Raw genomic sequence first — 26,018 nt, forward strand, 5'->3', positions numbered from 1 at the left:
GGTGTACGGACACAGAAATAGCCGCAATCGAACAAGAAAATCCATATCTGACTGTTACCAGAAGGTGTGGGTAATACGGGGAAAGGGGCTTTTTAAGAAGTACTGTGCTATCGACATCTCCTACAAAGCGCGCCACTTGAAGCACGAACGTCCAGTGAAATAAGGTCAAACACATCTACTTCACCTTAGAGAACCTGGTATCGATTCGGTTGTTGTGCGTGACGGGCAGGTCATTTGTTGCACGCGACCGCCTACTCCCCTGGAGTTCCTACGTTCGATTTTTGTTCCCCTCATCTTGAGAAGGTAGCGGGAATTGAGTTTGCCAACTTTAAGAAAGCCCATGTAATGGTCGTCACCACAAGAACTTTCTCAAATTTCTGAGTTCTCCAATCCCAGGATACGAGGTAATGTTCGTACCAAGAAATAATTTCTGAAACATTTGAGTTCGTCAAGCTTTAGAAAACATCATGATCAAAGGTAATATTGGTTAACACAAGCATTTTCTGAAAGTCGCGAGTTCGCCAACTGTAACACCAGTTCCTCAAATTGTCTTCGTTACCACAAGAATTTTTTTAAAGTTCTGAATCGACAAAGCTGTTATTAACTACCAGCAGTTTATGAAAGAACAGAGTTTGTCAATCCCAGAACTCCAGCTAATATTTGTTACCACAAGCAATTTATGGAAATTCTGAGTTCGACAACCCATGATTCAAGGTAAAGATGTTTACCACAAGCAATTCAGAAAGTTGAGAGTTCACCAACTCTAAGAAACCTCACGTTTTCAGGTAATGGTTGTTACCACAAGCAATTCCTGAACGTTTTGAGTTCTTTAACACAGAGGAAACGGTGAGTGTAAACAGAAGATTCGACAAGTTCCCTAAAATATAATTCTGAATATGAACATGCAAATACACATATGATTCTACCACATGAGATAAATTGTGTACTAATTAATTTGTAGCGCCAAGAAGATAGATTTCGAAGCCTAATAAGAGATTGCCGCCAGTGTCCTGTCCAAAAGAGGATGGGGAAGGGGAGGGGGAGGGGGTTGATAGGAATATACCCTTCAAAATCTTTCAACTTCCCTTAAATAATTATACGCCAATGGATGAGTAAATATTCTACAGGGTGTTCCATTTACAACGCTACCCGGAGTGGGGGATAGTACAACTTTTGAATCGGAAGTGGTACACATATAAATGGAACACCCAGTAGATGTCACTTGAAGAAAAATAGAGTTAAAGAGGTTGATTGTATTTACTTTAACCTTTTATTTGGACAAAGTTGGTTAACCACAGCGCAGAGTTAAAAGAATGCTTGTAGGAAAGACACAAGGAAGTGTCCGCCATTAAAGAAACTCTATAACAACAGTGATCTATATATGAGAAAGCGGAAATTGTTCACCGTGTCTGAGGAAGCGATGTTGCAGCAAACACCGATAAGGCACGAGTCTCGAGTTTTTCAAGATAGCTCAACAAGGATTGACAAGCTTGGTTCAATATGTCAATAACCCGTGCATTGTTTCCATTGGATCATCCCCGGGCATGTCAAGGGCCTTGGGGGAGATTTTAACACGGAGCTGTGTCAGACGAAAATTTCCTCCCCAAGTCTTCCTTTGTTTTCGAGCGTTGTGGAAGATTTGCAGAAGCATTCTTTCTTGGAGCATGTGCTTAACGTAGATGTCTTTTCTCCGCGAGTGTTTTTTGTTCGAGCGTTTTCGGTTTATTGTTGACGTAAAATGTGGAATTTATGCATGCATGCAATATCGAATGATGATAATTTCGTGGAGCATTTCCGTCGTCAGAAAATTTCTTTTTGAGTTGGCTTGGGGGAGGACGAAATATTTTCAGGTGGACTTTGCTTCGGTGATCATGGCTACGTTTTCCATTTTTCCCTCTCTCACTTTTCCTTTCTCTCTTACATTATACTCTCTCTATCCCTCTATCTCTCTCATATCATATTTATGTCCTTCTCTTTCTTTCTATTACTCTCTATTTATCATCTATTCTTTGCTCTTTCTATCTCCTTCTCTTCTCTCTTACTATTTTATTTCTATATCCTTTTCTTTCTTTCTCTTACTATTTCAATATCCATATCTATCTTTCTCTTGCTCCTTATCATCCTCCTCTTATTCATTATTTCGCTTACGCCTTCAATCTCCTTCTCTTTCTCTCTCTTACTATTTCTATATCCTTCTTTATCTTTCGATCTCTTCTCTCTTACCTTTCTATTACCCTCATTCTCTTACTCTTTATATCTCTATTACCCTCTTCTCTTACTCTTTCTGTCTACTCTTTCTTTTTATATTTTTATTTCTTACTCTTTCTTTCTATCTCTTCCTTCATCTTTTCTCTGTTTCTTACTACTCCCTTTCTATTTCATTCTCCTCTCATTATTTATCTGTCTTTGTTACTCTTTATCTCTCTGTTGCTCCTTCTCTTTCTATCTTTCTCTCTTTATTAATTTCTCTCTCTCTCTCTCTCTCCTTCATTCTTACTTTAGCTCTCTATCACTCTCTTTCTACTTCTCCTTCTCTCATTTTCTCTTCCTCTTTCACTCCTTTTCTCTCACTATCTTCGATGTAAGGTATGTGTGACATCACCTTTACATTGATGTACGATACACTTCGCAATTTTATTTCATGACTTCTGACACAATTATAAAAGTTGTTTCTTGGGATGAAAAATACAATGCTCAGTGACGTCACGCTAATATTGTCCTTCCTCCATCGTCATTGTCCTTAGCTCTATTTTTCTATTTCGCATATATGTATCTATTCAACACCGCGCATGAAGATTGTCCTGATTAAGAGAAAGACAAAAATAGTTTCCGAGACAGGCCCTTGATCGATTGTTACCCCTGCCGCCAAAGGAACAAGTTAGAACTTGGAAACAAGGAGGGGAGAAACGATTTCGTGGACGAATTTGACAACCGCACATTAACTGCGAGACTGACGCTCGGCTTCCAGCTCGATACGAAAGATGTCAGGTCGATAGCTGCGACACGGCAAGCCTCTCTCAAACCCTTGACAGTTGACAAACGAATCCGTCAATTACAATTACTGCAGGAAGTTGGTAACACTGTCCTGGAAAGTGTGTTTCCCGGCTACAGTTGGCAGCCGTGACATTCCGTTAATAAACGTAATGCACCAGGGATCGAACTTCCATGAATAACTGATGCCATCTTTCCCTCCTGTTTTTGCTTCTCTTTTTTTGTCCTCCCCCAACACCATCTGTCGAGCGAAACCTGTAACTTCGTTTCTATCTCTCTTTTCGATCTGTTTCTTCATCTACGTTTGTGAGGGAAGGAAATAACAGACTTTGCGATTTCCAGAAGCGTAACCACCAGGGGGGCGACAGTGGGCTAAAGTCCACAGTGAAAGTAGCCAGTTAATAATGATAAAATGTATAATAATATAATTAATGTAAATTAATTTTATATTGTGACCCAATGTATCCATTCTCAAATCAATTTATATGCATTATTTCTTTTCCTCTGCCTATTTACCTGCTATCTCTGTATCACAGACAAAATGGGGTCCTATTTTCCATGTATATGGATGGTTTATCACGTGTACGGATGGTACCAAAACAAACTTTTAAACATATAAACGAGAGAGACACCAAACCTGTTAAAACGAGACGGATTTCTTTAAAATCGAGACAAGACAGTCTGAAATTTTTGTATCGAAAACGAGTCACTTTATTCAGACATATCAAGCGGATATCTCTCTGATCAATTTTTTTGGTAGCTCATACATTTTTAGTGGAAACTTTCAACCTGTTAAGCAAGGTTGCATACATTGAGTATAAATAACATTTTTCGTTCCGTTGAAATGTTGTGCAAAGAAATTACTTTTGTCTTAATGATCTATATATGCTGAGAAAGTTTGTGTAGTGACGGTTTTATGCATGGGTGCCCAAAGGCTGCCCTGAGATATCTGAGAAAAGACAATGTGATTCGGGTTGTGATATTTTATTATAAATAATTTTGTTTTCTGCGACTTCAGACTGTATGTATGCCAAGTCGAATAAAATAAGGAAAGAGCGTTTTCATCACCTTGACAACCGTAACTACGGATGTGTATGACGAAACGTTTTGGTGGAGTCTGGATTGGGAAGGGACTGAAAAGAAATCGTCATTTCGGGACGGCAAACTTTCGAAATTTACGGACGAGGTGAAAATCTGGAAATTTACACACTATTCCCTCCGCTCTTAAGAGATTGTTTTTTGCACTTCGACAATGAATACCGTTAATTTGAAGAAATTTTTGACACTTTTAGCGCAAAATTACCAATAATTAACCGCTTTAGAATTCCTCGACTGTTCCGCATCCTGAAATCATTTCCCAAGTCGGCACGTGAGTTCGATAATTCCCGCGCTGTTGTTTTGAATCACTGTACAAATACAGTACCGTAAAAACATGGATCATAGGTGCCATGATGGAGAGCAAATTAGTGGTCTCTGCTTGATAATCTATGCATCGTGAAAAAGTACAAAAAGATAAAGACTAGTAACTAACTAACTCTCTAGCCTTCTTAAACCCGAAGGTTCATGGCTGCAGCAACACAGGCATTCCATCTGTCCCTATCTTGAGCAAGATCTATATACTCTTTTCCATCTCTACCGATTTCCTTTAGGTCCATCTCAACGTTGTTTCATCACCAAAATGAAACGAAAATAATTACCAATTACACTATTCGGGCATTCCATTAACCGTTACCACGTTTCTGTTGATTTCTCACCTTCACCTGTTTTCTAACTGAGTCTGTCGTCAGGTGAAAAACATTCAGGTGGGTTCATTTCCTCTGCTGAGATGAGAAAGTGACGTCAACACGAACAGATTATGACGTATTTCTAAACATATACACAAGTTCCAACCACAACTGTATCAATCTAACTATAGTTGTCTGTGACAACTTGCACATTATTTGAAGTAACAAACATTTAAAAAATCTTAACTTCTTACAAATATAAAACCATAAACTCTCACGTTCGTTACAAGATGTTTATGGGAAAGAAGCAAGGCGAATCCAGTTTCTATTTAAGTAACTCAAGTCGGAATTTGTCAACAGCTTTAAGTTATGTTCACTCAATTTTAATTGTATGATTTGTAAAATAAAAATAATCAAACAATGATGATGGTGACAATGCAAGGTAAAATAGAGAAGTTCTATGGCTGAGGGGCAAGATATGAAATCTTACTCTGCCCACCTGAGAAAAAATCCTGCGTGTGCCTTTGTGTGTAGGTATTACTTACTCGACTACTCGCTACGAGACAGAGAACCAAAGACGAGACGAGAGATTGCCAAGTCTCGTCTCGACACCATTTCACACGTCGTCTTTTGACATTCACTCGCGTGTACAGGGTTAACGAAGTTAGTAATAACTTGTGATTTATACAGCGTATATTGATACACATGTAGATTGAATTATATCTTCTGCAAATATATGCTGTATAATGAAACAAACTGCCGGAGTACTAAGTGAGGTGAGTGTACGCCACGCGTGCGCTTGGAGGGTGAGGAAGGGTGAATCATGCTTTTCCACCTTTACGCATTCTCTCACCTCAGTGAGTCAATGTTTGCGGAAGGTGCCTTGCGCGACTGAACCCAGCCGCTCGTGCTTACCAGTTCGCTAAGGGGAAGGGAGAGAAAATGCTTCTGAAATATTTATCAACCGTGTGAAATTTTCATCAGATACCCAGACTGCAGCCGCGCTCTGCGAGGGGTTGCGGACGTGTTTGCTTCGTGGGGTCAAAATACAACCCTCCACCCCTTCTTCCTCTTTTTTCCTACGTCACCAAAGGGAATCTTGCATATCTGGTGAACCCTGCTGCATGAACGAGCAGGTACAGCGGCAACAAAATATCTCTTTCGGCTGACACGCGAGGGAACGGAACAGCTGGGTCGACTTGGTGAATTAGATATTTACGGGTGGCTGGCGATTGCAGGGTATTTTTTACAGGCGTTTTCTGTGCTTCAAGACCTTATTTTGTACCATTTTAGTTCAGTTTCAAAGATAAATGCATTGTAGTAGAAACTCCAGAATGGGATTTCATCTACGTATTTATGTATCAATCTAGAGTTATAGATCGGAAATGTGTATGTATACTGTACAGAATGAAACAACTGAAATCTGGAGCACTTTAAATTTGTGTGTTTGACTCCAATGGCAACGCAGAAAGTTTGTTTGATGCTATATTGCTTGTTTTTAGACTGTATTACAAGTGCAAAAATGTTTTTTATTCTATCTATAACAATTTTCCATTTGCGAGGTCGCCATCTGAGTTTCGGGGTTCGAATCCCGGCCTGGATGTGAGTGTTTTCGTCAGTGTCCATTCACCATTTTCATGTAATCACTCATCCTCCTCGTCGCGATTAGCCGTTAAGTGTCAGAAGAGCGACGGAAAATAATAAAGAAAATACAAATAGAAACATACCTTTCAAGTTATTGGGCCGGCCCCCGTCGCGCTACGACGCCAGGGGTCCCGAGTTCGAATCCTGGGCATGGATGTTTGTCAGTGTCCATTCATCAATTTCATCATGTCATCACTCATCCCCATCTTTGCAAATTAGCCAAAAGTGGCACAAAAAGCGAAGTGAAGTAAACCAATCAATCAATCAGTAGAGTTATTGGTTGAAATCTCTCACAGCTACAATGAACAAAAGCGATGCACATATATCTTGATATGTATGCAATCAGTCATAGATTGATGCATATCTCCGTTGCCTATACGTAAGGGGTAACTCCTCATCGTTTGAAAACTAAACTGTCCCACCTCTCTCTGGAGCAGGCGAACGAAAACAAGTCTCTGAGCAAGTAGTGACAGGAGATGGCTCCGCCAATGAACACGCGAGAGGGAATAGGATTGCTTGGAGAGGGGCGACTGCAATTACCAGCCTTCGCAGCACACTGCTTCGTTCTGCACACTCGATCCCATCCCCTTCTCTGCCGCTATGCATGGCCTTGGTCCAGAGATAACTGAGACATAGTTGATTGATTGATTAAGTTTATTTTACTTCGCGTTTTGTGCCTCTTGGCTAATTTGCGGAGATGGGTATGAGTGATGAAATGATGAATGGACATTCACAAACAACCAAGCCCGAGCGGGATTCGAACCCGGGACCGTTAGCGTCGCAGCGCGATGTGCTAATCACTCGGCCACAGTGCGCGGCAACTGAGACATAGTATACACGAAATTTTGCAAACGCTTCAATTATAGTTATGAATGTGCTGAGCTCATCGAAATCTAATTTCCTGTTCTTTAAATTTTGTAACGTGCTCGCAGTGGCAACGGACACTCCAATGCATTCTGGTGGTCCTGCATCTGTTGCCTCATCATCGTGGCTCACCCCCCCCTTCCTCCCCCCTACTCTAACTCAATTATTTCCGGTTTCGAGAGGTGGGGGCATATTCCCCTGTGGAACTCCGCATGTACCACGTGGTTCTTCTCTTGCGACAACAATGGGGGATTCCCCACGTCCTTGCCCTGCTCCCCATTTGCCTTGGAGCGGAACGAGGGCCCCTGCGTAAACCAAACATTGTTGAGAAGAAGAGTAGGGGAAGAAATGCCCAGGGAAAGAATGGGGAGGTTAGAGAAGCAGGGCTGACATTCACGGTAGAATGACGATGCTGGCATTTTGCCTCCTTCTTCCCCTTTCAAATATTCTGACGTGGATATACCAGTGGTTTCCGTCGTTTCTTTGCCGGAATATTAACACTTTGCCATTTTGATGACGGACGCCGGCGATAAATTGCAATGAATTATGTTCCCGAATCAGGCCAAGAGATATTGCCGAACGTTTAGCACAATGGTTAAATCGATCGATATCCCGTCCTTGATCGCCCATCCTGTACAAAGATCTCGGAGTGACCTTGCTTAATATGATCTTAAAGGTCAAGAAGAGTGGGACAATACAGTATGAATTGACCCTTATTAATTTATATGTATTATCCAATATTTGGAAGTGACAATCGAACAATTCTAGAAACATGTCAACTTTAGTGGTCAAAATCATATATCAGTGAAGAACAATATGTTGTACAGGGTGCTCACAAAGTGGGCGTACCCCCCATTTATTTTAGACACTAAGATGGGTGAATGCTTGATATGTGGAGTAGTCGATTTGGTGTTTAAAGTCCACTTTATGCACAGTAAAGCTAATAGGGACTGAACCTAGGGTTTAAAGTGGGTCCCAAACCACTATGTGCCTCCACCGAGAATCGAATCCCAGACCTGTTGATTACAAGGCGACAACGCTACCACTGCGCCATCGGGGAGGTCCAGAATGCTTGATATGGAAACATACCCATAGACGCCGACTCCATGGGGCTGGGGGGGGGGGGGCTCGAGCCCCCCAATGTTATCGATGTGGGGGCAGAGCCCCCCAAATAATTTTGCTTAAGAGAATCTAATGTATTATTTTGCTTCTCTTGTAAAGTTTACTCTGAATTGTGCCAGATGAGCTTAACTTTAAATACACATTTGAAATGTTCTATACCATCAACTTTGGGGGCTGAGACCGCTAAACCATCAACTTTGGGGGAGACCATAGACAGCAAAACACATGAATTATTACCATATACTAAGTATAATTATAATTATGAGTATTGTTAACATTTTTACTAAAAAGAGTTTTAAAAGAAGATGTGCATGAACTAGGAGAGTTCGGGCTACAAGTGGCTCTCACATGACATTCAGAACGAGATCATTGATATATTAGGGAGATCTGTTTTGCGCTCCGTAGTAGCAGATTTTAAAAGTCGGGAATATTTTGCTATTATGGTTGACGAAACTTGTGACATATCCATCCGTGAACAATTGACATTTTGCATTCGAACTGTAAATGAAAATTTTAATTCAATATTTTTGAGGAATTCATGGGCTTTTACGAGATTCCGAACACTGAGGCCAAAACTTAGAAAAGGGAGGGAGTGAGTCATTCATTAATTTGTTACAGTGATCAGAGCCCCCCCCCAATAATTTTGACAAGTCGTCGCCCCTGAACAAACCTGTTGGTTTAAGAGTCCAGACCGCCATTTTCGTAGTACAGCAGAATTCTGTGCCATGTTCTGGCACACTTCGCATTTCAAGTGTGTCATTACCTGAATAAGACCTTTCTCGGGCGGTGAATTGGAAGAGGCTCTAAAGATTACCCAGCTCCCTTAGTCTGGCCTCCAAGAACACCCGACCTCACTTCTCTGGGTTATTCAATGACAGAGTCGGAAATAATCGCTATCGCACAACGCAAGAGCTACGATCAGCTGTGGAAAATGTATTGACGCACGTTGTAACGAACCTGAGAGTTTAAGATTTTATATTTATAAGAAGTTAAGATTTTTAAAATGTTTGTTATTTCAAATAATGTTCAAGTTGTCACAGATAATTATACTTAGACTGATACAGTTGTAGTTGCAACTTTTATACATGTTTATAAATACGTCAAAATCTGTTCGTGTTGACGTCACTTTCTAATCTCAGCCGAGGAAGTGAACTAACCTGAATGTTTCTCACCTGACGACAGACTGAGTTTGAAAAACAATTAAAGGTGAAAAATAATAAGAACTTGGAAACGGAGAGAATTGAAGTATAGATTTTGGTTTTTCGAGTTTTCTTCTTGCCGATAAGTTGAAAGTAAACAATTAATTATGTTCTTTGACTTTCGCTTTATGTGAGGGAATATACCAACGTTAGTAGTGAATGTTCTAGTGTTGTACTGGTAAGTGATTATGAAATATAACTTTGAAAACAGTGTTGTGTTTTCTTTTCTACCCAGCAAGCCCTGATGATTTGCAGATTCTCATGTTCCCGACTAAAGGAGTAGCGGAGTAACTTTCTGACGACTGGTGTCCAACTGGAGTACGTTGCATTTCAAGTGTGTCATTACCTGAATAAGACCTTTCTCGGGCGGTGAATTGGAAGAGGCTCTAAAGATTACCCAGCTCCCTTAGTCTGGCCTCCAAGAACACCCGACCTCACTTCTCTGGGTTATTCAATGACAGAGTCGGAAATAATCGCTATCGCACAACGCAAGAGCTACGATCAGCTGTGGAAAATGTATTGACGCACGTGACCCCGGATTATATCGGCAAAGCATCTTCCATACCGATGTTCTGGACTCTTGAACCATCAGCTATGTTTCCATATCAAGCATTTATACTATAACCATTGCAGTGTCGAAAATAAATTAGGGTACGCCCACTTTTTGACCACTCTGTACAGAACATTGTTCTTCACATATACATAATTTTGACCATCAAGGTTGACATGTTTCTGGAATTGCTGATTTTTTTTAACGTTGCAAAGGCTTAGTTGTGAAAACAGCCGACAGCGGCGCCACTGCTATTATGTTCAATTATTGTCGAGAAAGCCAACAATGTCACCTGACTTGAACCAAGCGGTTTCTTCTTACTTTAAGGATAACGTCTATTTACCATCCCTAACAAGGGACCCCAATGATCTGCTACATCGAATCACCGCTGCCATTAACAGTCACATCTGATATGGTTTGTCGGGTGTTGGCAGAATTGGACTGCAGAGTAGTGTGGCGTTGAAAAGAGTGGACATATTGAACACTTATTATTGTAAAATATCTCGCAGAGTTTCTTTAATTTGGTGTAAGATCCGTTGTTTGTAACTGAATCGTTTAATTACACCGATTTTTTAGAAAAATCTCGTGATGCTATTACTGCATAAATTGTATTTGTAAGCGAAGCAACATGCCAGGGAAATTTACTGTGTTTCTGCAAAATCAACATTTTTGTAGTAGTGTAATAAAAAGTAGTTTTTTAAACATAGAAGAAATGAACAAGCAAGAAATTTTCAATTCGTTATTGGCAAAATACACTTCAGCTTGATATGCTGAATATTGCTAGTAGCAGAAATTGCATTTTAAATACTCTAGGAAAAGGGTCTTGTTTTTGAGCTATTTTCAAGTAGACTACTACAGTAAGTGGCTATCCTTTTTTGTTGCAATTTTTTGGTTGTGTTTGGTTGATATTAGGATTAATACACTAAATTGTACTATAATTATGTATTATTTATGTTATAATAGTTGTTTATTTATAATAACAGAATTATTTGTTTACCATTAGTCAATACAGTTCAAGTATTACGTAAAACTCACCCCTGATGCTCCTATCTAACAGTCAATTTCTATTCAGTTTCCCTTCTCACTATTGCATTTAACTTGGTTCATTGGAATTCTAGAGTGGCGTTTAGCTGAAATGTATTGTCCTTCTTACACCTTCTGCATAAATACACGAATAGCTCTGATGACTTGGTGTGGAAAAGTCGGGGAGTATTCTTTTAACGAAATTGTAGAAACCCAATAGTTAACGCAATGATGGAGTACAGCTTAATTTCATGTTATACAAATATTGAAAACAACACTACTCTATTAAATTTACAGCGTGTAACTATATGATTATGAAACTGGAAAACTTGTATGGCCTGTTTACACATGCGGAAAGGAATCAGCACCTGGAGATGTCTTTTCCTTGCACATATTTACGTCTGCTGTACCTTTTTATATGTACTATCCCACTCACGATGGTGACAGTTTTATCTTCATTCTTTCCGTACTTCTCACTAGCGTCCTCTTCTATTCTTCAGTTGGGGGATACGAGACATAAAACCCAATTCGATCAATCCAGAAACGATTCAGACCTTCACGCGGGGTCACAATAACAGAGCTATCGAATCGGCCGACAATGCGAATGTCTCGCTTAAATGCCAAGTGCCGATTCCGGACGTTAAGTTCCAAAATGGCGCCATAATATCCACATCGTTGCCAGGCGATAATCTTGAATTACTGTCGTTCTGCCGCCAATAAAAATCTCGTTGAGATGGTCATTCGGAACGTAGAATTCTTTTGTAACTTTTTCCCGATAGCATCCACACAAACAAGAATGCATTGTGCGAAATGAGCAATCTGAAACATTGAACTGAACTCTATATGCGTGCCCTTAAAACCACCTGCAGGTCCTCAAAAAAATATCTTTATCCTCCGCACTTCCAATGCTACCAAATTTCCCTCAATACCATCAGTCTTTTGCTGACGCCATCAAAGTTAACCAAACACCCGGGATTGTTTCCCCAAAGTCACCAGTAATGGCTTTACGAACATATTAACACTTATGAACATTCAATACTTGTAGCTTAATCACCTATCACCTTAGCGATCTACACAGATGGGGATATAAATTTTCCTTCAACATGATACATCCGTCCGTATGAAAGCAAATCTTAATATTCACGGCAGACGGAGAAGTGCCACGTTCCGACGACATGGATCTGTTCTCAATTACACCAAGTTCATCAGAGTTAGCGCTGTTGCAGTGTTCGACCGTGTACTTACGGGAGAGAAACTTGATAATGCTGACATCCGATTTCACCGGCAAGCGGAATGCTTCCACTCGCTACACCGGCACGCATACGAGAGGCACAATAACAAAATGAAGGTACTGGATACCATGTCCCAGAAATCTGTGGAGTAACGCCGCGCATAACGGTGGATAAGGGGAGGAAGCGTGTGGGAGGAGTGAATTGGGTTACTACTTGCACGGAGACTTGTTTTCGTTCGATAGCAGTCTTCAACGACACCGATATTCTCGAATACTAAGGGTCTTCTCGATTTTCTCGTTCTCGTCTCGACAAGCCTGGAAGGACGTGGTCGAAATTCGACAAGAGACTGAAACCTTCTCGGTACCAACGAGATAGGCATTTGTAATTAGATACAGTTTCCGTACCATCCTTACTCCATACACTTCTTCATGGTAAATAGTGCTACATTTAGTGAGAGTGAATGAATATATCCTACTGTCAAAATGTTTTGCCTTACCCGCATATCCTATTAGTGTGATCCTTCGTGCTTGCCGTGAGATAGAATTGATAGTTTTCATTTGGGAAGACTTTTACCATTCATGGGAAGCACAACGTTACCAGATGTATATTCACAGACGCACTCAACCTCTGCTGAACGACTATATCCGAAGTCTGTTTGATCATTTCGATCTGCATGGTGAACGCGACAAGTTCCTTTCTTCTTTAGTTATACCTCGTAAATGCTAAAATGCTGGGAAATTCCGTACAGGAAAGGCCAATTAACAACTGAATGACGTTTCAAAACTGGCTCAATGTAAAGTTAAGTGACTTTTGCTTCAATATTTGTGAGGTTTTCCTAAATCATATTTATTTACCGTAGTTGCCTTATATTTTGTATTCCTATTGCTTGACGTCGCTTTTTGCACGATTAGGCTAATCGCGACAATGGGGATGAATGATGAATGAACAAACACATGTGCCCTAGCGTGGACATGTGCCCAGATCCTTTGACCCAAGCGTCAGTTTATGCTACATCCTTCCGGACAGAGAGCACTGCTTTTAAAAAAAGTGGAGACCAGAACGAGACAGGCGCCTGTGAAATTTAGACGAGACCGAGACTTGCTTTCCTCGAGTCGCGTCTCGTTCGAGACTTTAGCAACCAACACTGTGAGGTATACGTATGTAAACTCCACCTCAGTCCAAATTGCTCTTCTTATGAGCGCATTCCGAAAGCTTCAGACTTTTAACGCGTTAAACGACCATTGGGTGTTCCTTAAGTCCTCACGTGAGGATTGTGAAGTTCGTTATGGCTTTCCTGAAGTCCTGGGGTGAAGTCTGACTCCCTTTCGCTGGCGTCGCCACTGTTCAGATATGCAGAGTAGAGTTGCTATTTTCAAGTTGACTATTGATTTCGAATTGTTCAGTATAGATGGCACATGTTTTAGTTTTCTCATACAAAATTATGGATGCTTGTTAAAATACAATTTTAAGTACATGCTCATTGTTTTTATTCTCCAAAACACGGTGTTTATATATGTGGTACATATATATTCATTATTTATGCCACATGAGACTTTAATGCACAAAATTACAAAGTCGCGTTGATTATTCTCTTACTTTGTTATGGATGTGTAAACAAACCTTTGATGTGATGACACTAGTACATATTTATTTGAGATTTAGAAATAGTGATCCAACTACAGTCAGAAAATTATGAAAAAATAATACTTTTTAATGGCGAAAATTGTTCGATTAATCTATTTGTCAATGGTGTGGAAGTCTTTTATGTGATGCTTTTTTTTCATCTACAATTTCGCTACACAACAGAATATCCTCTTACCGCAGCGATTCGGTATTATCGGAGCGGGTGTAGCAGCACAGACCAACTTCTCCGTGTGGGCGATCGTATTAATGTTAGATTCAACTGGAAGTTTCACAGTTCAAAATGCCTTCAATAAGGTCTGGATCCAAGGCCTCATTTGTGAACTTTCGCAGTCTTTATGAAATTCCTTCTCTACAATAAACGTAAGATCCAATCCAATCCAATTCTTTGATTTACACGGTACAGGAAGTTTCATTTCTAGAAGGCCAGGAAAATGCTGGAACTTCAAACAAGCTGTAGATCTCTTATTTGTGTAAACTTGTGATATAATATTTGTAATAGATGGACCACAAACAGTGGCGGCGATTAGGAAGGGGTGTGGGGGGCAGTTGCCCCACTTTTGCCCCTGCACTATGCTATGCTAAACTTTATCTACAAAAGGAAAGTAAACTGTTCCTGCCCCCTTAGTTTTGGCACCACCCTCCCTAGTTTTGGAATCCCATCGCCGCCACAAACATACAGTTCACATGAAACAGCTACAGCGGCTTCTCACATCTGGAATATATTGTGCATAAATCAGAAACCACGACATGAACGAGTATATATCCACACTAACATCCGTAAGGAATACCCAACTATCTGCTTAATTTCACATCAACCGTTCTCCTGACCCACCGACTTGTTGCATTCATCACTCTCAGATATCTTGATTCAGTCCTACTTCTGTTCTACATTCCAAACATGTCTGAACATGTTAGAAAATAAATATAAGCCATTAAATTGCATCATAGTTAATAGTAAATTCTAGAAATATACAGTGTGTCTACTTAGAAATTTACCAGAATCAAAAATATGGTTGATTACAATTTTTATGGAAGAAAAGCACTCAAACATCCAGAGAAAATATTTCTTTATAAAATGGTAGAATAGCGTTCGTTTTTTTCTTTTTTAAATGCCAGACACAGTTGGTAATGGATATAACAATGCCACAACAGCAGAAAATACAACTGACAGAGGCATGTCCGCGTCAGATTTTAAAAAATCCTATACTCACATGCTGAACAGTAATGTAGATACAAAAGTAGCTCTTGGATTTCCTTAGAAATTACTTTGAGTAACCGATGCCTGTACAGTGAGGGAAAAATTTCACTCGTTATGGAATCATTAAGACAGCCCAAAATTATTATAATTTATATTTATGTTTGTCCAACAAACTAGATGATAATACAAAATCAAGAAGGATGATGTTATGTCCTTTGAAAGTTCCAGGAATTGCAGCCTGTTTTTCCACGAGTCCCTAAAAACGATAATTTTCTCCTGATTTATATCAGTGTCACAAGTACTTCAACAGAGTAACAACAGGGCCGACTCCGGATATGTGTTGGGCCTGGGGCCACGAAAGTTTGTGTCATTGTTTCGTCAAAATTATATTGTTAGGCGACCATTTTCATCATAGAGTGCAAGTATTTTTTATATCAGTGTAAGATATACTTCGACTTAAAAATAGAGGAAAAAGAATTATGCATGCTCTTCTGTATGCAACTATAACGTATTATAATTATAACTAGGAAACGGATTTTAATGTGCAAAATTATGATCGGGAAAGGAAAAAAGAGATTCTGAAAATCTTTTCAAAAAGATGCAAAAAAGTAATAAAATGCATTTATTCAGGTCTAAACCAGTTACATTAACATACTTTATTCAAAACTGTAACACATATCATAATTTACGGTAAACATGGTATAATTTATATTATCAATTTTATAGCTCTTGTTCAGCTCTACAAAAACAGGCCAAAAGAATTTATGTAGCTGCTCAAGAAGAATGAAAATTATTCACTTTTCTGTCCAATTTTTTTTTTTTAAGAAAACATGAAGGAAAGGGAAGGGAAAAGGTTCTGAAGCATCAAAGAGGGGATAAGAAGGTGATAAATGTGCTAATCTCACGAAAAGGTGCAACAAAGTGTGTTCATTTTACTTGATTTCATGTCCTCAAATACATATCTCAAACGATGGGTGTGAAAACAGCTATAGTTTTGGAATGGTGCTGCACCTTAAAATCCGTTCCCTAGTTATAAATTTAAAAGTAAGGATTATGGAACGTTAAGCTCTGTTAACAAACTGATGTAATTCTTTTCTGGTTCATGAGGCAGACTGTAGCAGAATAATCCAAGAAGGTAATAACAGTGCTATTACATGTAGGATTTGTATGCTTAATAAAGTTAAAAAGCACAGAAAATGTCATCGAACAATTCTAGCAGAGGAAATTAGTTCCGAATGGTATAACAGAAAACGTTCATTGTTTCCCAAATCCAGTAAACAATTGCATGAAACCTTGCGTTAAGAACAATTTGGATGATGGAATTAGGCCTATATTAAGTGTAATCGAAATTCCACAATATTTTCTTTGTTTTTAGCAGTAATGAATTCAGGGGGGCCCGTACTATTAGGCATTGATTAGTTCCTATTTATAATTCAAACTCAAAATAATGAACCAATTTTAATATTACTTAATGATTCATTCTTAAAAGTATAGTTTTTTATATTACCTAATTACACTTAATTTAATATAATAGGTAATATGATAGGTGATTACCTATCAGAGATAAGGATCAATTTTAAAATGTTAGTATTGCTTTATTAGAATAATAATTTGCCTGTGGCATTCCCCCGTGAAGGTTGATATCTTCCCCGGAAGAAAGTGGCTGTATTCAACACTGGTTTTTAGTATGCATAATAACTTAACCTCCCCCTCACCATCGTCAATTCAAATACAAATTGTGCCAAAAGTTTGTGTAACGAATGCGCACAAGAATATGTTGTTTGTGAAGAAACGGAGAACGAAATTGACAAGTTTATTGAGACGGGTGCTATCTAAATATCAACCCCTCACCCCTTTCGAAATGACACAAACAAAAAATGATGCCAAACGTTTGTGCACAAAATACTTGGTAACTTTGTGTCAATATCCCGGATTTCACGTTGTGCACAAATTTTTTATATGCTCATTCATGTACAAACGTTTCACACTATTTTTGTGCCACTTTTAAGAAAATGGGGTTGCGGAAGTACCATGTAGATAACCCCAAAATACTTGTCTGTTTCGCTGTTTACCATTTGTGCACCAAAACTATGTGTGCACATTTGTTCTAAAACGCTTCACAAAACCTTTGCACTATTTGTGTTGGAATTGGCGAAGTAATGGGAATTGTCCACATGATCGCGTCATTCTACGGTAAGGCATTGTACGGGTGGGAATGCTACCAGGTACTTTAACCAATTTGAACACCCCACATCACAAATAATAGGTAGTACTGAAGAAATATTTATACTGGCCTGTAAATAAATCGGCCAGTCCTCGATTATAATATCTGTGAAGTTTACACATTTCTACCAAATAGTTCTTACAATAATTTCAAAACAGTTGAAATAATTACAACCTTCCAGTAGCGTGCTGGAATTGTAAAGGTGGCTTCTAGGGGAGCGGCATACACAATAGGATATTTACCTATCAGAGGTATTTCGTACATTAAAAACTTTCCGCTCTCAAAAGTTGCAATCGGGGTTCATTATAAGGCCAATTTGTATTTACCAGTCTGGGTTTTCACGAGTTCTTCACTGCTTTTACTTGAAAATATTCGGAGCGGGCTGTAGCTCCTTCAGGTCCCCTCTGCGCACGCCAGTGAAACCTTCAATTCACTAACCCCATGCTTGTATAAGCTCATTTTGTTGCCAATGTACTATTTTTTCTTACAACAAACAAGATTATAACGATAGTAGGCCTACAATCCACCTGCTTTAGTTGCAACCATTCGTCTCAAGTGCGCATGCGCTGACTGAACGAGTCCACTGGCAAAATACGGGTAGAAGTTTTACACGTGTGAACATTGCCGTCAAAATACGCTAACTGGGAAGTTAAGAGTCGTAAAAGCCATAACAAAACACAACATAGCGAGCAATAATACACAAAACAACCGAACGCATACAAAAGAAATACTGATTCGAAACCACAGCTTTGTTTCGTGTATGTTTCTACCTACTTCCCCTTCGAGAATAGATTCGTCCTATCGAGCTAGTCTCGTCTTTCGCGGTCGGAGAGTAAGTGGAGCGTATAAAGTCAACGCTAGTATAAATACTAAATATAATAAATAAAGATGGATTGATGTAATTTTATTGTTCTAAAAAACAGTTTAGTAAAATAAAATCTAATCTTGTCAAGTCCCGTATTTTCATTAAATTTTTGTCATCAAATTGTAACCTCAAGACTAACACAGCACACAGCAGTATATAAAAATTCTTGATTTGATTTGATTTTTTATTTAGCATCACTTTTCTGGCACTTCTTGGCTAATTGCGACGATGATAATTATGAAAGTGATGAAGCGGCACTCACAGAAACACCCATGCCCAGGCCGTTATTCGAACCCGGGACCTTTCTCGTCGTAGCACGCAGTGATAACCACTCCGCCACGGAGGTTGGCATAAATATTTTCTTAAAGAGATCTTTAAAATTAATCGGAATGAAAACTAATATACTACATCATGACGTTTTACATTAACTAATAACTTTTAACTATATACGGTTGGTCCGCCATTGAATGTAAAAATTCATTCGCAGCTTGATGAAGAAATGCATAAAATGCAGTTGCGTGATGCATTTACATACGTTGCGGTTGGGAAATGCCAAACTTCAGTTAGTAAATTATGGAATTATGTATCGTGCCATGTATGAGCATATCGAGTGTGAAGGGGAGGCTCCATGTATTATCGGTTTCGATCGTAGAGGATTGATAACGGGAGTCCCAGAGCCACTTGTTAAGGGACACCGAAGGAAAAATTCTCACCTCATATTACCCACCCTGGGATCGAACCCAGGTCCCCGTGTAAAGTTCATATGTCATTTCTACTCCACCACAATTGCTACAAGAACTAAGTTTTCTTTAGACAGGTAAGATACGAGTATATTTCAAAAGGAACTACGTATCGTAATGCCCCGAGTCCATATCTGAATGTTCCATATCTGTGGCGCTTCCATCGTATAGCTACCTGCTTCTATCATATATAAAATGGCTACCGATAGCACAGTTTCTACCAGTACCTCTCCACTTTAGTTACAGAGATCCTGAAACACTCATAGTTGGTATGATGCAGCGAGTAGGAGCAAGGGATATGGCCTCCTATCGTGCTATTGGTAATAGTTTTCACGACAGTCCGAGAATTACAGAGTTCGTGTAGATTAATATTTGCTAACATAAATAAATACAACAGGAACAATAAAGATAATTAGCAAAAAAAATATTAATTTTCACCTTACTGTTAAGAAAAATTATAACTTTCAGCTAGCGTCCATACGTATCAAATGGAAATTCATGTACTTCTGCACTTGGTGATATTATTTCGTACAGTAAAATGCAAGTTTCTTGTGCAAATAGTTGGATTTTTATACAACAGAAGTTTTTATACTTTTTTTAGTAGTCTGTTCTCATCTTTCCATCTTTTCCTTCCTTCCTTCTTTTTTTTAGGAATAATGGGGGGTATGCCTCCATTGGGTACGCCACTGAACGAAAAGTACATGTTTTATGAAGACTAATATGAGAGACCGAGAATTTTGAAGCAAAATACGTTTATAAATATATGGTAAATTCACTTAAATATGTAACAATATATAAGTATATTAAAATATTTAATAATATTTTTCGCTGGCTTCTATCGTTTCTTTCATTTCCTTGATATTCCGTGTATTTCTCGGAAAATCCGTCAGGGAGCACCACCTGAACTGTTGCTGCAGTGACTCTGCCCAGAATCGGTTGGAATTATTTACAAAATATGCTAGTAGTGAAGAAAAAAGCAAAAGTCGAGTTTTGATTTGTGGAGTGTGCTTTTCATGGATTAAAATAATATTGAATGAAAATATGATAACGGGTCTGCTATAAACCGATAAAAGTCAGTGATTATTTCCCCTCAAAAATAACATTTTGAATATTTGCCCCACAAAAGCATAGCGCTCTTACTCCATAAATCGTAGAGAAATAGAAATATAGCATTTTATGTGAACATAAAATAAACAGAAACATAACATAACATAAACATAAACAGAAAATATGCATATATCTCAAATATGTAAAACTACTCGACGCGCCAAAATGCATGAAATAAATTATGATCTTTCTTCCAAAGACATTATGTAGTACAGTCAACGGCAAAGATAATGGTAAGCAAATTGTCCACCGCTATTTTCACTACTTTTTTATTCTACATTCTGTGTTGTTTTAAGGAATTATACTATGTTGGTTGGAAGCAGGCATTGTTCTCTGCTTATTGACGTCATTATTTCGATTCATTGTCATCACATTGTGTAATACAGACCGAATTAAAATGGTGGACAATTCGCCTACTGTTTTATTCGCCGTTTGGTGTACAAGTAATCCATATGACGTTAAGAATAATGTTTCTTGGAATATAGTCAGTAATATTATATCTTGCATAACGCATGAATTCTTAGCATTTTCTACTTGCTGTTTCAGAACTTCTGCAGATCATCAGCAACAAATTAACAAGAATTAAATTAATAAATATTAATAACAATAACAGAAAATGCATGAAAAGCAAACTAGTCATGTGAACTGATGATGCAATGAAACGTGTATATTGTACCTAACAGTGTCATCAGGCGAAATTTGCTACTTACAAAGCAAAAAAATATGCAATTACATAAGAACCTGGGTTCTACTATTAAAATTACATTCTTTGTTGTGCCGAGGTTAATGTTCTAGAATATTTTTAGTAGGCTTAACTATATTTGAAAAACAAATTTCGCATTAATTTATAAATGTATTTAATATGAACATGAGTACTTCAAGAAATGAGGAGAGAGTTAAGGAATTGGTCGTTTCAGTTGTGGAGCAAATTACATAAGTCAGTATGCCTAGGAATGCAGTAATTTAAAACTGAAAACGCAGGAATTGTTGATGATGCATTTCGAAATTTTGACCTGCAATGAACGAAAGAAACCTACCATTGTACTTATTTCTAAGTGCACGAAATGCATTTTACGCATTTGATGTTTCCTATATGCACACACAAATATTAATGTATTAATTTACGCTGTAGCGTCAGCCAAATGTCTGAGTATATCCAATATTGGTTATTCACCCAAATGCATCACACTTCACGATGTTATTTACATCATATTACTCGACTCGCCAAAATGGATCAAATATTTTATGAACTTTCTTGCAAAGAAATTATAAAGTACAAAGAACACTCATGCCCAGGCCGGGATTCGAACACGGGGTCCCTGGCATCGTGGCGCCACGGAAGCCAGCAAGAATAGAATTAACAAATGTGAAAAAAATAACAGACAAATACATGAAGAGAAAACCAATCATGTGAACTAATGATGCAATGAAACGTATAAATTGATCAAAATACATTAAAATTTTGATTCAAGTTAAAATCAGCATTCCAGCGATCCATCTTAACGCTTCATTTTCTCTTGATGCATTAAAACGCATCGGATTAGAACTTTAGATGAATCGACAAACCAAGGAATCAATATTTAAATACACTTTTGAATCAAGTTTTGGATTTGATACGGCATAAATTAAATCTGATGAATTTCATTCTCTGCACATAGTAACTCAATCCGGTTTAGAATACGAAGATGGTAATTGTTGGACCAACAATTCGTCAATGAACGACAAACCTTATTAGAGGCATGTTCCCTCAAAAGGTTGCTACAATATACGACTTAGTTTTGGCCTGTTGGTACTGAAAAGCCATACTATACAAAAGAATGAGGAATGCATTGCATTTAAGACAATGTGTGTGTATATATATATATATATATATATATATATATATATATATATATATATATATACACACACACACATTGTATATACACACACATTGTATATATATATATATATATATATATATATATATATATATATATATATATATATATATATATATATATATATTTCTTCCAAACAGGCCTTCGCCGAAATCGGACAATTAGGTGTACTAGAATTCCGTTCTTCTCGATATTGAAGGAAGGAAAATTCTCTAAAATTATTATGAAATATATTTGCTTGACTGCAACTCTTAATATTCATAATGTTAGTTTTGATGCGATTTATGTAACTGTGTGATTGGAGCCGATGAAACGTGCCACAAGCGGGAATCGAACCCGGAACTAACTTGAACATTAATACGAAAAGTCAAAGCGAAATAAATTAATCCAATGTGTGTATTTTCATTTTACGTCGCTTTTGTTCCACTTTTGTGTAATCGCGACGGTGAAGATGAGTTCTGATTTGACGACATTGGTCAAGGGACATTAAAAAATAGCACCCACGCCCAGGAAATTCGTCGGCGATCCGGCAAATCAGTTCAAGAGTATGTTATGACAGGTATTTGCTGTTGTAACCCAGCTCTGGCTGTCACAGAACAACTCTGTTTTGACTTCATGTAACCAGCTGTTCCCAGCTCGAACCCAGTATTTCAGACATCAAAGCAAGCTACATAGATGATTCCATGATCGGTACATAACCCAAGATTTGTGTGTGACCTTCCCTCAGTGGGAAAACAAGGAATGGATTCCCTATGAAGAACAGTGCAGCCATTTCATGGCATTTGTACAGATTCTGAGAATTTTCTACCTCGAAACAGCTACCCCATTAGCCACACCTTGAGGGCACATTAGTCGCATCGTAGCAACTCAAGAATGGTCACTGGTAGCCTGATGTGGCTGCAACCCGCAAAACTGAGCCGTTGAACAGGTTGCATACGGATTAGGATATTGATATATATTTTTTAATGTTAACAAGTTTCATAAATATTCACAAACCGTTCAGTACGTCGGCAAATTATTTTGATGTCATTTAGTGTCATAGTGATAATTATACTTACTACGTTAGATCACTGCCGCGTTGAATATGTGGTAAGTTCATAACTAAAATCACGTGAAAATAATGAAAGAATCTTTATGGCAGTATACGCAGAACGACATCTAAATCCTATTTCTGTACATTAGGCCAGGAAGTATTCATCCAGTTCGTCAAAATACCAGTGACAGTAATAAGATTTCCTATTTTTTTTTGCGTTTTCAAAAAGAGTTTCAAACACTATCTACGAAACGACGACTGGGAAAATAAAGTTTCAGCAAAGGTTCAATATTTGAAAACCAAGGAAATTTAAAATTTTCTCGTGTACAGATGGCACTGGGTATAAATTAATAAAAAATAAGCTTTAGTATTGGTTGAGAATGATTACGAGAATTAACGAATTCACTCTATTTTGTACCGTTTTATTGCAATACATGTATTCTGATAACAGAAACGTCGGTATTCACATAATACATTAAAAACTAGCTAAATTACGAAAAAGCACCATTAGAAAAAGGATGTTTTGATTAAATATGGACGAACAACAAACGGCAGTAGGAATAACCATGATGGTATCGTTTGCCAAGATCTAGCACAATTGTAGCGGCATATCAGTGAATTCAACAATACTAACACTAGTAATCACACATAAGTCCTTGTGGCAAAAGGGGTCTAGAATGAGTTATGAAAAAGTGACCATTGTAAGGTTTGGATATGATGTGGTGATCTGAGTTTCCTTAGAAATTCAGTGAACTAGTGTGCAAGTTATTATTCAGAAAATATCCAACCTAGTAACATAGGATGAGCCATGTTTCTTAAAAATCACTGATATCGTTGTTAAATCATACGAGCGTAATTGTACAGTCATGGACACTCCTGAATTGTAACGATTCCATTGAAAGTTAATGCTATTGTTACGTCTCAGAAATGTCCGTGACTGTACAATAATCAAAACTTGTGTTAATACGAACATTTCTGAATGAAAACTAGTATTTATTATTTTGGAAAGAATGAGTGAATAGCCTAAGTATAATATTATTTTTAAAATGTGGAAAATATATTAAAATCTGTTCCTTTAAAGAAAAAATAATGATTTGATGATTGCATTTTCAAAATTAAAAATTATAGTTCTTCGAAAAAGCGTTGTTAATAAACATTTTAGAATGAGTTAATTTTGAGGTTGGTTATACGGTTCTAATAATGTAATTTTTAAAAATATGCAGATGGCGTAAAAATGATGATACATTTAACACAATAGGTAAATAGGCGAATTGAGTGTTTTGGGAGCAAAGTTGCGTGCTTTGATGGAGTCAGAACATTGGTTGTTTTTGAAGGTGTGTGTCAAGGGTGTTTCGAGGTTTGTGCAGCAGTAAGGAGGAGCTGCAATATTATTTGGGCTGGTTGTGTTGAGGAGTCGTGGAGAATATACAGACATATCCTACTGGTAGGTTTAAAATGAAGATTCCCTTACCTGTATCGGGTATTGCAGAGCCTAGCTTGTTGACCAGGTAGCCTCGGATGTTGCTGGCCACCTGCTGGGGCTGCCCGTTGCCGAAGCGTAGAATCTTGACCGGATGTTGTCGAAGGGAGTTAGGAAACTCCCTCCTCTGATCTTCTTGTCAGACGAGAAATATTTCTATATCTTCCTTTCCCTCCTTGTTCGTTCGTCTCTCCTCTTCTCTCTCCAGCCTATTTAGTCCTCCTTTTCTCGTTCTTTTTCCAGTTCCTGTAATTGCGCGTGTCCTCCCCCGGGATTTTATCTTTTAAATGGCGATTTTCCCTGCTCAGAAAACCAAAAGATTTTAGCGGTGGATTTTTGGATGGCGGCGCGAGTTTTGTCGGACCGCAGCGAATTTTCGCTCGAGCCGGTCGCACCAGTTCGAAATCGGGTTCCGGGCTCCACTCGGCCACCCCCCTCCCCTCCCCCTCGCACGCTCTCTTCATCCGCGCAGGTACACTTTCCCAACTCTAACCCGCGACCCTAATTGGTCCGGGGGAGACGTGACGTCACGCCTACGAGATTATCGATTCGCTGCAGTTTTCTCCACCCATTCTCGGGCACCCTCTTTTATCATTCCGATTCTGTTTCTCTCTCGTGTCCTACCTGTGCGAAATTATTCAAAATTCATATTCTTTTTTTGAAAATATATATTCTGCTTTCGTTTTCAAATACCACACTAGGATGAAAGGAATTTTAGAACAAAATCCGTAGCTCACGTCGTGTATGTATATCGACAATACGGTGAGATGTGTATCTCGCAGTGCTTAAGTTCCCCGGGAAAAACATTTTTATTAACTAATATCAAAGCGAATGCAAGAGAATGCGAGAAAGCTGCATACAGTTTTTCTGTTTCGTTATTTTCCTCTTTCAAAAGAGGGACACAGTATCACGTCTCTTTTGATTTTCGAAATGGCAATTCTTACAGTCACGACTCTTGAAACGTTCCACATTATGGAACCTGTAACTTATTATAAATTGCACCTGGCCCATGGCCCGTCTTTGAAGCAACGTTTAATAGTCGACATTGTATAGCCTGCAACAAATATACATGGCCCATAGGCGCTGACTTTAAGGGGCGGGGCAAGGAACTGACTGCCCCTCCACAAAAGTTCCTCAAGAGTACTTCCTTTGCCTTCAGTTTTCTGAATTCTCAATGTTATCATTATTCATTATCGGCTAAGATGACCTCTGTGACGGATTGGTTATCGCAGAGCGCTACAACTCCAGGGGTCCCGGGTTCGAATCCCGATCTGGGCATGGGTGCTCTTTGTCAGTATTTCTTCATCGGATTCATCATATCACTCATCCTCATCGTCGCGATTAACAAAAAGTGGCCGGCTAACGGTCTTTATTTCAAATGGATAGAGAGAAATGCAGTTTGTGTATGTAGCTAGTTATATCACAAACATCGGTAAACTTTCTTTATCTAAATTCATTTAGTACAGAATGTTGAGCACGAAAATATACTTCGTCGCCA

At 38.5% G+C, this 26,018-nt stretch overlaps 1 protein-coding gene across 2 annotated transcripts in view; it reads right to left on the reverse strand.

The window, feature by feature from the left end:
• The window catches only part of LOC145994877 (vesicular acetylcholine transporter-like), a 201,558-nt gene extending 176,626 nt beyond the window's left edge, over positions 1-24,932 (reverse strand). For both annotated transcript variants that reach the window (XM_083131317.1, XM_083131316.1), the window contains exon 1: positions 24,512-24,932. The gene's annotated coding sequence lies outside the window, so the exon portion shown is untranslated. The remainder of the gene's footprint in view (positions 1-24,511) is intronic.
• Between the last annotated feature and the right edge of the window lie 1,086 nt (positions 24,933-26,018).

The sequence above is a fragment of the Lepisma saccharinum genome, chromosome 11 (assembly GCF_977018435.1).
Source record: "Lepisma saccharinum chromosome 11, izLepSacc3.1, whole genome shotgun sequence".
NCBI lineage: Eukaryota > Metazoa > Arthropoda > Insecta > Zygentoma > Lepismatidae > Lepisma > Lepisma saccharinum.